Here is a 12,353-nt window from a genome sequence, read left to right as displayed (position 1 = left end):
GTGAAAAAGGGGCTGACATTTCAGGCATTCTACTCATTGGAGCTGCCATGTAGGCAAACTGTATAGAAAGGTTTACAGAAAAACCCTGATGGCTGCCTGAATGGCAAGTTCCTCATGAGAGTCAGGGCATGAGACATAGGCTCATAGGTTTATAGGTGTGTACTAGGCTAATGGCCCTGGAGCCTTTACAAGCTAAGCCCCCAAAAAATTGCCCAGGCACCATGCCACCCGATGTTAGTTCACAGTGCCCATATCCAGTAGTACAACTGGAATGATCCCTGGAGTGAACTTTCTGTTACCCATCCACTCATCAAGATTTCTCTTGAAGAGGGCCATTGAGGTGCTCTGCTTGACATGAATGGGAAGCTTATTCCAGAGTATGGGCAGTCTTTGGGAGATGAACCTGTCCATCTAGCATGTTCTGTTTATTGTGGTAATGAGGTTGTGATCTCTGGAGTGTGTGGTGCGGGGGGATTGGGATTTCTTTAGGTATAGCATTTCAAGTGGGGCTGGGTCAAGCATGGCTTTGTAAGTCAAGCATAGATCACCTCTAAGTAGACGATAAGAGACTGAGAACAACTGAAGTTTCTTGAGTCTGTCCATGTAGGACATGTTTAAGGCCTAGGATTCTTTTTTTGAGGTACTTTTGTGGGCTCTCCAGCTGTTGTAGGTGTCTGATCAGGTACATGCCAAATGGGGTGTTATAGTCACTGATTGGTCTAATGAGGGATGAGTAGAGAGGGACGATGACCTCTTTCTTCCTGGATGTGAAACCTGTGGTTATAAGATGTGCCACGTAGAAGGACTTTCTGACCACAGGTCAACAGCAGAGAGAAGAGTCACTGGGGGAAGAATAAACTTACTTAAAATATACTGCTGAACTTCCACTAGCACAGTCACAATAGTATAACAACGTAGTTGTTAAAGAAAGATTGTCACACCTTAATTTGGTTTCATTCTTCAAGGAAGCAAGATCTGCTTTGGATAAGGGACTAATTGCAGAAGACACATACCTGGACCTTGTCAGGGCACTCAACACAATCGCCAGTAACTGTGTAATACGTCTGGTCTCAAGTAAATCAGATCATTGGATGGAAAGTTCTAATTCATTCTCAATCAACTCTTGCTTTACTTGTAAATGGACTCATTTGATGATTTTTCTCGCAGAATTCTCTCATCTTCCCCTCCTCACCTTTTTTTCTTCTGTATATGACTCCAACCTGACTCCTTCAGAATTCTCATCACTCTTCTATTTCAAATCTGTCACAACTCCTGATTCTGAAAACATTCCTAATAAATGTTCCAACAATAACTCTGCAGGCTGTTATGATCTTCATCCATGCTTTGCAAAATGTTGTGCTGGACATATTCTATATCATTTGAAACATATCTATAATTTCTGTTTTTGTCAAAATGCTTTTCCTAAAATATGGAAAGGTGCTATTATCAAACAAAATCCTAACTTCTGTACTGATTTTATACCTATCCTATTTTTTCCAGTCATACCCATCAAATGTCCAAAGTTCTGCAGAATGTCCAGATTTTTGTCTTGTGTTTGTGATGTGTTCCTCATACAATTTTTGGTTTTCTGGCAAATCAGTGAAGACTGAAGTCAGTAAATAATAACAAACATTTGAGTTTCAAACTTCATGCCTTCTGAAAATGCATAGTAATGCAAAACCCACTGTTCTAGAAGGTTTCTATGTTTACAATAGCAGTATTTAAAATATGTTCCTGATTTTGCCCCCCCCACACACACACACACACACACACATTATGGTTGGCTTTGTTCAGAATTCTTGCACTAAAAGGTAGAGGTACATGCATCCAATGTTGGGAAAAGTTCTTGAGAATCTTGGTTATGACTAGCTTTCCACATTTGTCTCTGATCAAGCACTTTCACCAGTGGAGCACATTTTTTGGGCCAAAAGAAGCACTACAACTGCTGTCTGGACTTAACTGATGGCATATTAATAGCTATGGATAAAGTGTAAATCACTGGTGTTATTTTGATATAACCAAAAGCTTTGATATGATTGATCATACTTTATCCCACTTGTCCTTGACTAAACATGGTATTAGTAGTTATGCTTCCCAGTGATTTCTTAACTTTTGTTATCGCCATTAATTTTATAGTAAAATAAATTGTACTTGCTTTTCCAAAGCTCCCTTTTATTAAGAGTGTTCTACGGGATACAGTTTTGTTTCTGATGTTAATCACCATTTACACTAATAAACTACCTTCACATAGTCCTCATCTTCCTGTTACTCTTTACACTGATAATATGGTGATCTGCAGACCTCATTCTTCTCTTCTTTTACTTTCCCACAGCTGTCCATCAGTTGACACCAACCTATCTCTTCATTTTCTGGATTTACTATCTCCACCTTAGCCTTCCTTGGGCTCAACCTGACCCATGTTTAAGACCAGTGAGGAGACTGAAGATGTTAGTGAGCACCATGCCATTGGCAGGGAGTGTGCCATAACTGTAGCACCCTGCAGCAGACTTGTGATCTCCGCTATGGCTACCGTTGGAAAGTGCATGTGTGCTTTTATGCTTGTGCATCCTCCTGAACAAGTGGTATACCCCTTGCAGTGCAGAACTTGCCTGGCTCTTAATGCTGCTATGATAGTGAGCCGAGGCTGCCTTCCTTCCCCCATCCAGATGGGCAAGCCAGCTTCAGCTGCTCATTCCCTGCCTGGACGGCTTGTGCTTTTATTTTTACACAGTCAGGATTTTTACCCCTTTGTGCTTAGGCCTGATATCATTATTCTGTGCTGTAGTATACTCTCCATACATTAGTATGCTCCTTCATCAAGATTTACTTTCATTAGCCAGTTGGATCAGTCCCAAGAAACTTCTTTCTAGCCCAACAAAAACTAAAGTAGTACTATTCATCCCTTCTCAAAAGCTTAAATTCTCTCCTTCCTCTTTTGTCTTTCATGACAATTTGAATAATCCACTGAAAATTACTTCCTCTTTCAAATAATTGGGTATTTAGCTTGATACAAATTCAAAGGTTTAGATATTGGATTTTTCTTCAGTGTGCTAGCACAGCCTTTTCTTCCCAGAGGGGGTGATTTACACAAATTGAATTTATGAGAGAGTAAGATGATACTAAACTTTAGGACATTATTTTCTAGGGGGTTTAAAATCTTAAAATTAATGTTTGTCCATAAAATTAATATTTGAAGTAAAAGATTTTATGTGTTTTATTGTTATTAAAATTTGGTTTTAACTCATTACATCCAAGAGACATCTCCAGGTGCATCTGCAGTTAATGCCTACTGATGCCTCTAGGTGTCAAATATTGCTTGTTCATATTTTCATCAATAATTCCAAAACCATGCTCTATACAAGGTTTTAAAACATTTCTTCTTAAAAATTGCACAATAGCAAACTCAGCTGCATTAATATTAGACCTATGTCTAGTGCAGGTAAATAGATATTAACTGTTTTAAAAATATTAATTTATGTAGATATAATTCACATTTTTCTAAATATCTCAACAACCAAGTAACACAGAACTCCTTAGCTTCATATGAAAGCTCTGTTAGATGAATAAAATGCTGCATGTGTGTAACTTGAGTGGTTGCTGAGATAAAAGTTATTTACAAAATATTACAAATGTAATAGTTACTATGTTTACTGTGACTCTTAAAATTCAGTTTAAGACCTAAAATCTAAAGAATACTACAACTGTAAAAATAGTTTATGCTGAACAGTTTGCCATTTATACTTTCATAATCCCTATAGTTCAAGAGATATGAAGATTTGTTTGAAATGTGAGGACATAATTTCATTCTGTCAAAGGACTTAGGATCCATCCATTGGAAATTATAGTGCAAACTTCCTGTGCTCTATTGGAGTGAATGAGTTAATGTATTTAAATTAATATAATTAGATAATATTCAAAAGTTAAAAGCACAAAATAACCTGCTCTAAAACACAGCCGTAAGATAAAACTCAGTAAACACTGCACTTGTATAAAATCAACTAGTTTATTATCGATTGGTAAGTGCTTTTGTTAGTGTAACTAGCTTCATCGGATCAAAGTAAAACATCACAATCAAACAATTATATATACATGACATTATCAATTAAAAAACAAACCAACCTATCAATGTATTGCGCATCTGTGGTCTCCCGGCAACTGATAAAACAGCAACTCAATCTACCTAAAATACATACACTAGATCTGGATATTAATGCTGTAACCTCCTGGCTTTTAATGCCAGTTTTAAAGAGATATGATCATTCAGTCCATATCCAGTGTTAGCCCTTAAAATAAAAATGCATCATAGTTCTACTCTTTCCATTTCGTTGACCTAAGTCCCCCAAGAATTTACCTAATCTTACATTATCAATTATTAAAAACTTAAAACTATGTCCTTCCAAATACTGTGTCATGTTTTGCAATGGCACTGGGTGCATTACCTCTCTGGGCACAATATAAATGAGCCTTAATATGCTCACGTAGTCTCCGATTGTTTTTTTCCAACATAAAAACCAATATATCCTGTGCAATAAGCTATGTACACTAGGTGTTTACTATTACAATCACCCTTAGAAAAACAAGCAAATGCTTCTATTTAAATCAGGATGGTTGAACACACCGGTCTCATCTATATGTTCACAAAAATTACAACTTCCACATTTTACAGTGCCATATTTCTCATTCTCTACTTGTTCTGTAACAGATCTAGTTGGGTAACACAACATCCATTTCAAAGATTTTTTTTATTTCTCTAATGAAATAGGGGGGAATCACCCACTACTTGTGCTATCTGCTCATCTGTTTGTAAAACAGCCCAATGTCTAGTTATAATATCCTTTAATGCTCTTATGTCACTATTGTATGTGATTGAGATACTCAACATGTCACCTAGATCATGTATGAAGTCATTGTCAAGACACGGTGATGAGAAATAAGGTTTAGCTCTCCTATTCCTCAAGCCACTAGCTGAAGTCATCCCCTAATGAATCTCTTTTTCCATATATTTCCTACTTATTAAATCTCTTCGCAATTTCTTAAGCCCTTGATTAAACTCACTATCTGAGGTATGAAGTCTACATACCCTTATGGCCTGTCCCTTGACAACATTCCAAAAGACATGTGTGGGGTGCATACTATTTTTATGCACGTGACACCCTATGACATTCTTTACGGAAGAGCTGAGCATTAAAACTATTATCATCTTGCGTAAGAACCTCTGGATCCAAATATTCCACATGATGTTTAGATTAAGTCATGGAGAATTTAAGGAAAGTAGTTGTTCCTTGCAAATAATCCAAAAAACTAAATAAGTTATGAGCAGTACCTGTCCATGAAAGGAACAGATCGTCAGAAAATTGGCGATATAAACGTACATGTCTTTAAACATCTCTGCTTGAAACATACAATTGCCTTCCCATTGGGCCATTACCACATTGGCGTAGCTATTGGCACAAGAAGTGCCCATAGCTATGGCTGATGTTTGTAAATAGTAAGTGCCATTAAAATAAATATATTATGTTCCAATACAGTCTTTAAAAAAAGGCATATTAAATCTATATTCTCTTCTCCATAAGTACTATTATGAATGAGGAATAACTTAGTCATATTGATCCCCTCATCATTTGGTATAATGGTGAATAGCGATTGTACATCCAGTGCCACCATTAAACTATGTGGGGGAACAAAATCCTCACTAATAAACTTAAATAAATCTTGTATATACTGAGTACCCCATAATACAAACTAATATTGGTTCAAAACAGGTCATGATTTCTCCTCTGTGTGTATTGACAAAGGTTCCATTAGTCACCCTCCTCCAACTGCTATTGGTCTGAAGGGGGATAAAGTAGGGTGCTCATGAATTTTCGGCATCCCTTGTAATATAGGTATCAATGGTGACTCAACTGTACAATATTCAGGTAATTAATTTATAATAATTACCTTAGCATGACGTTCACATAACATACCAGCAACCATTTTAAAACTATCCAAGACCTCATTCATAGAAACGACTCTATATGTAGCAGCATCACCGAGCATCTCTTTGACTGAATCAAAGAAAAACACTATCCATAATTATCAAAGGACTGCCTGTATCAACCAGTCAGATTACTGTACTTGTATCAGTTACTAAAGTTCTCAACGCCTGTTGTTCATCATATGGTAAATTAACAAACACCTTTCTTCTGTGTGTATTTTCTAATACATCAGTGATACCATGCTCATACATTTTATTGAAAATATCCAAAACAGGATGATTCTGAAGGGTAAAAGAACTCTGTTTTTTAAATATGTTCAAATTATAGTCATTGAATTCATGTTTCTTTATAGTTTTCAATATCAAATTCCTGAGGAACAGTTTTAACTCGAATATAGTCTCTGCCAGGTCAGCTTGTTGGGAGGGAATAAAACATAATCCCTTCTCCAAAACTGACTGCTCAGCCCCTGTCAGGTCTCTACATGAAATGTTCCAAATTAATCTTTCAAAGGATGAATGGCAAACTTTATAATGGCTTAGAAAGCAAACAAACAAATTTATGTTTAGGCAGGCAGATAAAGGAGGAAACTGTGTAATTATGAATAAAAATTATTATACTAAAGATCATAGGATCATAGGAAGTTACTAGGCTAATGGCCCTGGGACCCTTACAAGGCTAGCCAAGAGTTTATCCCCAAAAAGAAACCTCAGTCAGTACCTGTTGCCCCTGTTCAGTGAGGGATACAGGTGGAACCCCTGGGACAAATTTGTGGTTTCCCATCTACTCATCAAGAGTGCACTTGAAGTGGGTCAGTGAGGTACTCTGTTTGATATGTATGAGAAGTCTATTCCAGAGACGGGGCAGCCTCTGGGAGACAAACCTGCCTCTCCAGCAAGTTTTGTTGATGTTGCATATTAGATTCAAGCCTTTTGAGCAGGTAGCGCATGAGGAGTTAGACTTATGGATATGGAGCATCTCTAGTAGGGCAGGATCCGAGATTGCCTTGTAGGTGAGACACAGATCACCCCTGAGGAATTTGTACGATACCGAGTAGAGTGATAGTGATTTGAGCCTGTCTGCATAGGACAGGTGTTGGTGGCAATAGATTCTCTTTGTGAGGTATGTCAGTGGCCTTTCCAGTTGATGCAGATGTTTGGAGAGGTACTTCCCAAACGGGGCAGTATACTCAATCATTGGTCCAATGAGGGAGGAGTATAGAGAGGTAATAACCTCCTTTTTTCTGGATGCACTCCCTTTACTTATGAGATGAACCAAGTAAAAGGCCACTACATGATTGTTGAATGTGAGGTTATCAACCTGAGTGCCCAGGTCTCTCACCACAGGTTGTGTGCTTAGGGTTTGACATTGATATGGTAATCAGTAGGCATCCTGTTTTTGCTGAATGGTATGATGATACATTTTTTTGCATTTAGCTTGAGGCTATGACTTTGGCACCAGTCATAAGTTGCTGTGAGACCCTCCTGCAGTATGTTAAGATCATTTGGGGAGTCAATGACAGCACCCAACTTACAGTTGTCCACAAACTTCATCAGCCATAGGCCTTTTGTCTTTGTCTGGATCTTGCAGAAATAAATGTCAAACAGTAGGGGTCCCAGGACAGATCCCTGGGGTACTCCACTAGTGACAGGTCTGCTATCAGAGGTGGAGGTGCCTATTTTGACTTTGAGGGTCCTGTCAGTGCACCAGTTGGCCACCCACCTGATGAGATAGGGGTTTGCAGCAAATTGTGTTAGCTTTTCAATGATGCTTGAGGGGGGATTGTGTCAAAGGCTTTGGCCAAGTCAAGATAAGCTGTATGTACTGACTTTCCCTCATCCATGGCCTTGGTGATAGTCTCAAAAACATCAACCAAGTTCAACAGGCAAGATCTGCCTTTGACAAATCCAAACTGGGTGAGGTCAAGTGCTTGGAGATTGCCTATGTCCTTGGTTATGAGATCCATAATAATACGTTCCATGGCTTTACAGATCAGACTTGTCAAGCTAATGGAGCGATAGGTTTCAGGGTCAGTAGTGGCACCACCTTTGTGCAAGGGGATGGCAATGGCAGTTCTCCACTCTGCTGGAATGAAGCCTGTACTTAGGCTGTGGTTGAATGGGGTGCTCAACCGTGAAACCAGTTCTTGCTGGAGATGGTGCAGAATACAGCCTGGGATACTATCAGGTCCCATGGAAGCTGTGTTCTTTGCCTTGGATAGGACCTGTAACACTTGATCTATAGAGATGTGAGGTATTGGATATGCCAAAAGGGCCTTTGAGGAGGGACAGAGGGGTAAAGTTTGTGCTGAACCCATCTGCTACCAGGTTAGCTATGTCAACAGGATCAGTGTAAGTGATACTGTTAAGTATTAATAGGGAACAAACCTGGGATTTGCCATAGAGGTTCCTGATGTAGCTGTAGAAGACTTTATGGTGTCCCTTTGTTATAGAAGCTAGTTTTGATTCATAATTGGCCTTGGAGGTTTCCACTAGTAATCTGATTTGCTTGCTGAGGCTAAGGAGGGAGTTTTTCCAATTTGAAATTTGTTCCTGTTTACCCTTGGACAACAGTTTCTTCCTTTTGTTGTAAAGCCTGTTGATAGAGGATGTCCACCAAACAGGTTTGTGTTTCCTTGAGGAGGAGGTTTTAGTTCTATTGAGTATGGATCAGACTCTGCAGTTGTACAGATGCTTATATACTGCATTGATGTACTGTTTAGCATAGTTGTCTGCATCCTCTGAGGGAGGCGGTGGTGTGAAGCTACAGATACCCTCCCTTAGGAGGTTGCAGTCAGCTTTTGAGAAGTTTTTTTAACTTGATTACGGCTGGGGGGGGGGGGTTGGATGGGATAGAAACTTAATATGGGAGTGGTGCAGTGGTCACCCATATTGGTGAGAACCAAGTCCAGAATGTTATCTCCCTTTTGGGGGATGAGACAAGCTGGTCTAGTGTGTTAAAATTGATGAAGTCAAGGAATCTTTGAGAGGGTGTATTAGTTCAAGAATAGTTTATCCAGTCTATGGTGGGGTAGTTGAAGTCACCAAGGATTAGGGTGTTAGGGGGTACCTTGATGGAGTCAAGTAGATCCAGGTAAGAGGAGTGCATGTCCTTAGTCATGGAGGGGGGTCTACAGCTAGCTATGACTTGGATGGGTGTCTTGACAACTGTCAGTTGTACCTGGAGTAGTTCCAGTTCGTCATGTTGGCAAACTAGTCTGGAGGTGTGCCTGCCCTTAATGAAGATAGAGACACCACCACCCTTAATCTTCCCGACCTCATTTTGGGGTTGGAATATATGAAATGAGGTACAGCCTGGTAAGGCAGGTGTGCTGTCCACAGCCCTGGACAAAGTTTCCATGACTGCACAGACATCAGCATCTTCCAGTGTAAGGAGGGCCTCCAGTGAGTCCATTTTCAGTTTAAGGCTCCTAGAGTTAAGCGGCATGACCTTCAATTTGCTTTTTGACAGATCTTTTATGTTGGAAGGCTTGTATATGGGACATTGCCTAAAAAAGGCACAATGGAGGAGGCAAGAGCGATGGCCAGCATCCGGAAACCCAGTGGTGACAGGTGAAGGCTATCTCTGGCAAAGCATTGAGGCCTGTCAATCATGTCATCCCAGGCAGACAGCTACTGGATCCCCTTGGAATGACACCAGAAACTAAGCCAATTGTTGGCATATGATTTATTAGATAATCAATTGGAATATAGAAAACTCTTGAATAATCCTGTTACTTTTAATTCAGCTTTATTACAATTATTGGAAAGAGGTGAGAGGCTGTGTTTTTTCTCAGTTAATGATGTCAAAAAGGTATACATTTCTAAGCCAATTGATCCAATATTTTATGCCATTCTGAAAATACATAAGGATTTAATAAATCCTCTAGGTAGACCAATCATTTCAGGGAGGAGTTCTTATTTGCAAAATTTGGGTATCTTTTAGATTTTCAGTTGAAAAAAGTTATTACAAAGAGTGCCTGCACATATCAACAATACACAAGAGTTATTGGAATGTGTAAAATATATTACTTGGAGTAATAACTATTACTGAGTAACAGTTGATGTTAAATCTTTGTAGTCTAATATTCAACATAAGTGGGGTTTGGAAGCAGTTTATAACACTGTGGGTGAAGGACCTCAAACCTCATTCCTTGTTTATTATTGGAATTTTGACTGAAGCACAATTATTTTTTTCAGAAATTGTTTTTTTTTTCTGCAAATTAGGGGCACAGCAATCGGGGCTCCTGCTCCCCCTTCCTTATCACAAACCACAAGACAAAACACCTATCCAAATTGTCAAAGCCCACCCTGAAGACAACAAATTTCCAACCTTACCTTAAGCTGCTCACATATCACTTGATAACATAAATCTGTAGTTGCACCTGATATTTCATTCTAACATAGAAATACCACTTCTACTATTTTTAAACCCACCCTCAGACTAGACATGCTCATCTTAACCTGCCTAACATCTTTACTCTTAATTTTCAGTCTCACTACAAATATATCCCCACATACTCCCAGACACCAATACACATCAATAACCATCACTAACCATCTCCTTAATAAACAACACAGCCTCTTGCATATCTCCTCCCAGGTTTTCCCACATACCCTTCCATATTATTCGGTCACAAATTGGCCTCCTCACCTACTATGAAACCACACTTAACAACAGTACCATCACCTATGTATAAAAACACATCTCATGGTACTCATCCCTCATTACCTATCTACTCAAAAGTGGAGAAATACATCTTAATCCAGGTGCACCCTTTAATCTTAACCCCAAAAGTAACCCAAAAGACTTAAACAACTAACACTGAACCTTAGAAATACATGTAATAAAATAGCCCCACTGCATGCCTTGATGCATCAAAATAAACCTGACGTACTATCCCTTACTGAAACATGGCTACACCCCAATGTAAAAGACTCGGAAATAATACCTCCAAACTTTGCAATAACCAGACAAGATAGACCTTAAAAGAATGGGGGATGGATAGCCCTTCTATAGCCCTTTGAACTCAATATCACACCCTACAGCAGTAATATACCCAACTTTTCTAATGCTGAGGTACTAATATCTTTTTTGAACCTCAACACAACAAAAAGAATATGCATAATAGTAATATATATCCCACCAGGTCACAATATACCAGTGTTGTAAGAAATATTATCCTGGACATCCTAAACAATAAATCATGAAACAATAATCTTAGGAGATATAAATATAGATTGGCAAGCCATTGCTTCCAACTCCCCTATAAATAGTATCAATCCCTATGTTATGTTTTTTCTCAGCTTATCAATAGTCCAACAAGATAAAACAAAGATCTTACCCGCCAATTTACCCTAGACTGGATCCTAGTATCCCACCCCACCAATTTTCCCTCTTCCGGTACACTGTCTAGTTCCCTGAGCAATCATCCACCAGCTTATGCCCTTAGAACAAACTATCAACAACTAAGAGTGCACACTGTAAAATTGGTTAGGAATTCAACTAATTTTTGTGAGCATAATTTTAGCAATCTCCTACATGAAATAGTCTGGGCGCCCCTTAAACTACTACCCCATACTATACTTTAATAACACCTTCCTTCACTTAATTAATACCCTAGCTCCCATTTGTATGAAAAGAATAAAAAAAAAATCAGCCCCATGGCTCTCTGAGGAATATAAACACCTGATAAAGCAAAGGGACCTAGCCTGGAAAACCTGGAAACAAAACAAAAATTAGCAAAATCATGTCAACTTCAAAACACTGCATAACAAAGTGACAAAATTAATCAACAAAGATAAAAAAATCATACTATTCTCAGCTTCAACTCCAACATAAAGCCAACCTCCCAAAATGTTGGCACTCCATATCTAGTGTACTTCACCCTGGGAAAATAGAGATTACACCCCATCACCTAATACCCCTCCATCACAAATAGCTGAAAACTTTAACAAGCACTTCATAAAATCAATAGCAGACATACTAACTAACACTTATAACACTGTACCCCCCCCAAACCTTCAACCAATTTATGCACCAATCCTATACCATCAACTACCTCTAACCCTGCCATTAATAACCCTCCTACTTAACAAAATGTTTTTCAAACCCATTTTCATTTCAGCCCATACCCACAGACACCATAAAGAAACTGCTACAAAAACTAAAACCCTGCTCCACCTCGGTTGATAATCTTCCACCACACTACTTCAAACTGCCTACCAACTCAATTGCTTACCAAGTCAGTATCCTTATAAATAGGTTCTTAATCCGAATCAGAAGTACCAACCACATAGAAACAATCTCACATCACCCTTATCCACAAAGGAGGCAACTGTATTGAACCAGCCAACTTCTGTTATTTCCATCTTGTCA

The 12,353-nt window shown here is 38.9% G+C and overlaps 1 protein-coding gene across 1 annotated transcript in view; it reads left to right on the top strand.

The window, feature by feature from the left end:
- Nucleotides 1-12,353, top strand: part of LOC122817011 — a 480,838-nt gene that overhangs the window by 441,166 nt on the left and 27,319 nt on the right. The window lies entirely within an intron of this gene.

Source organism: Protopterus annectens, chromosome 12.part0 (genome assembly GCF_019279795.1).
Source record: "Protopterus annectens isolate FY-2018-M chromosome 12.part0, PAN1.0, whole genome shotgun sequence".
Taxonomy (NCBI): Eukaryota; Metazoa; Chordata; order Ceratodontiformes; family Protopteridae; genus Protopterus; species Protopterus annectens.
Note: the sequence above shows the minus strand (reverse complement) of the source record. Positions and strands in the feature narration are given on the sequence as shown.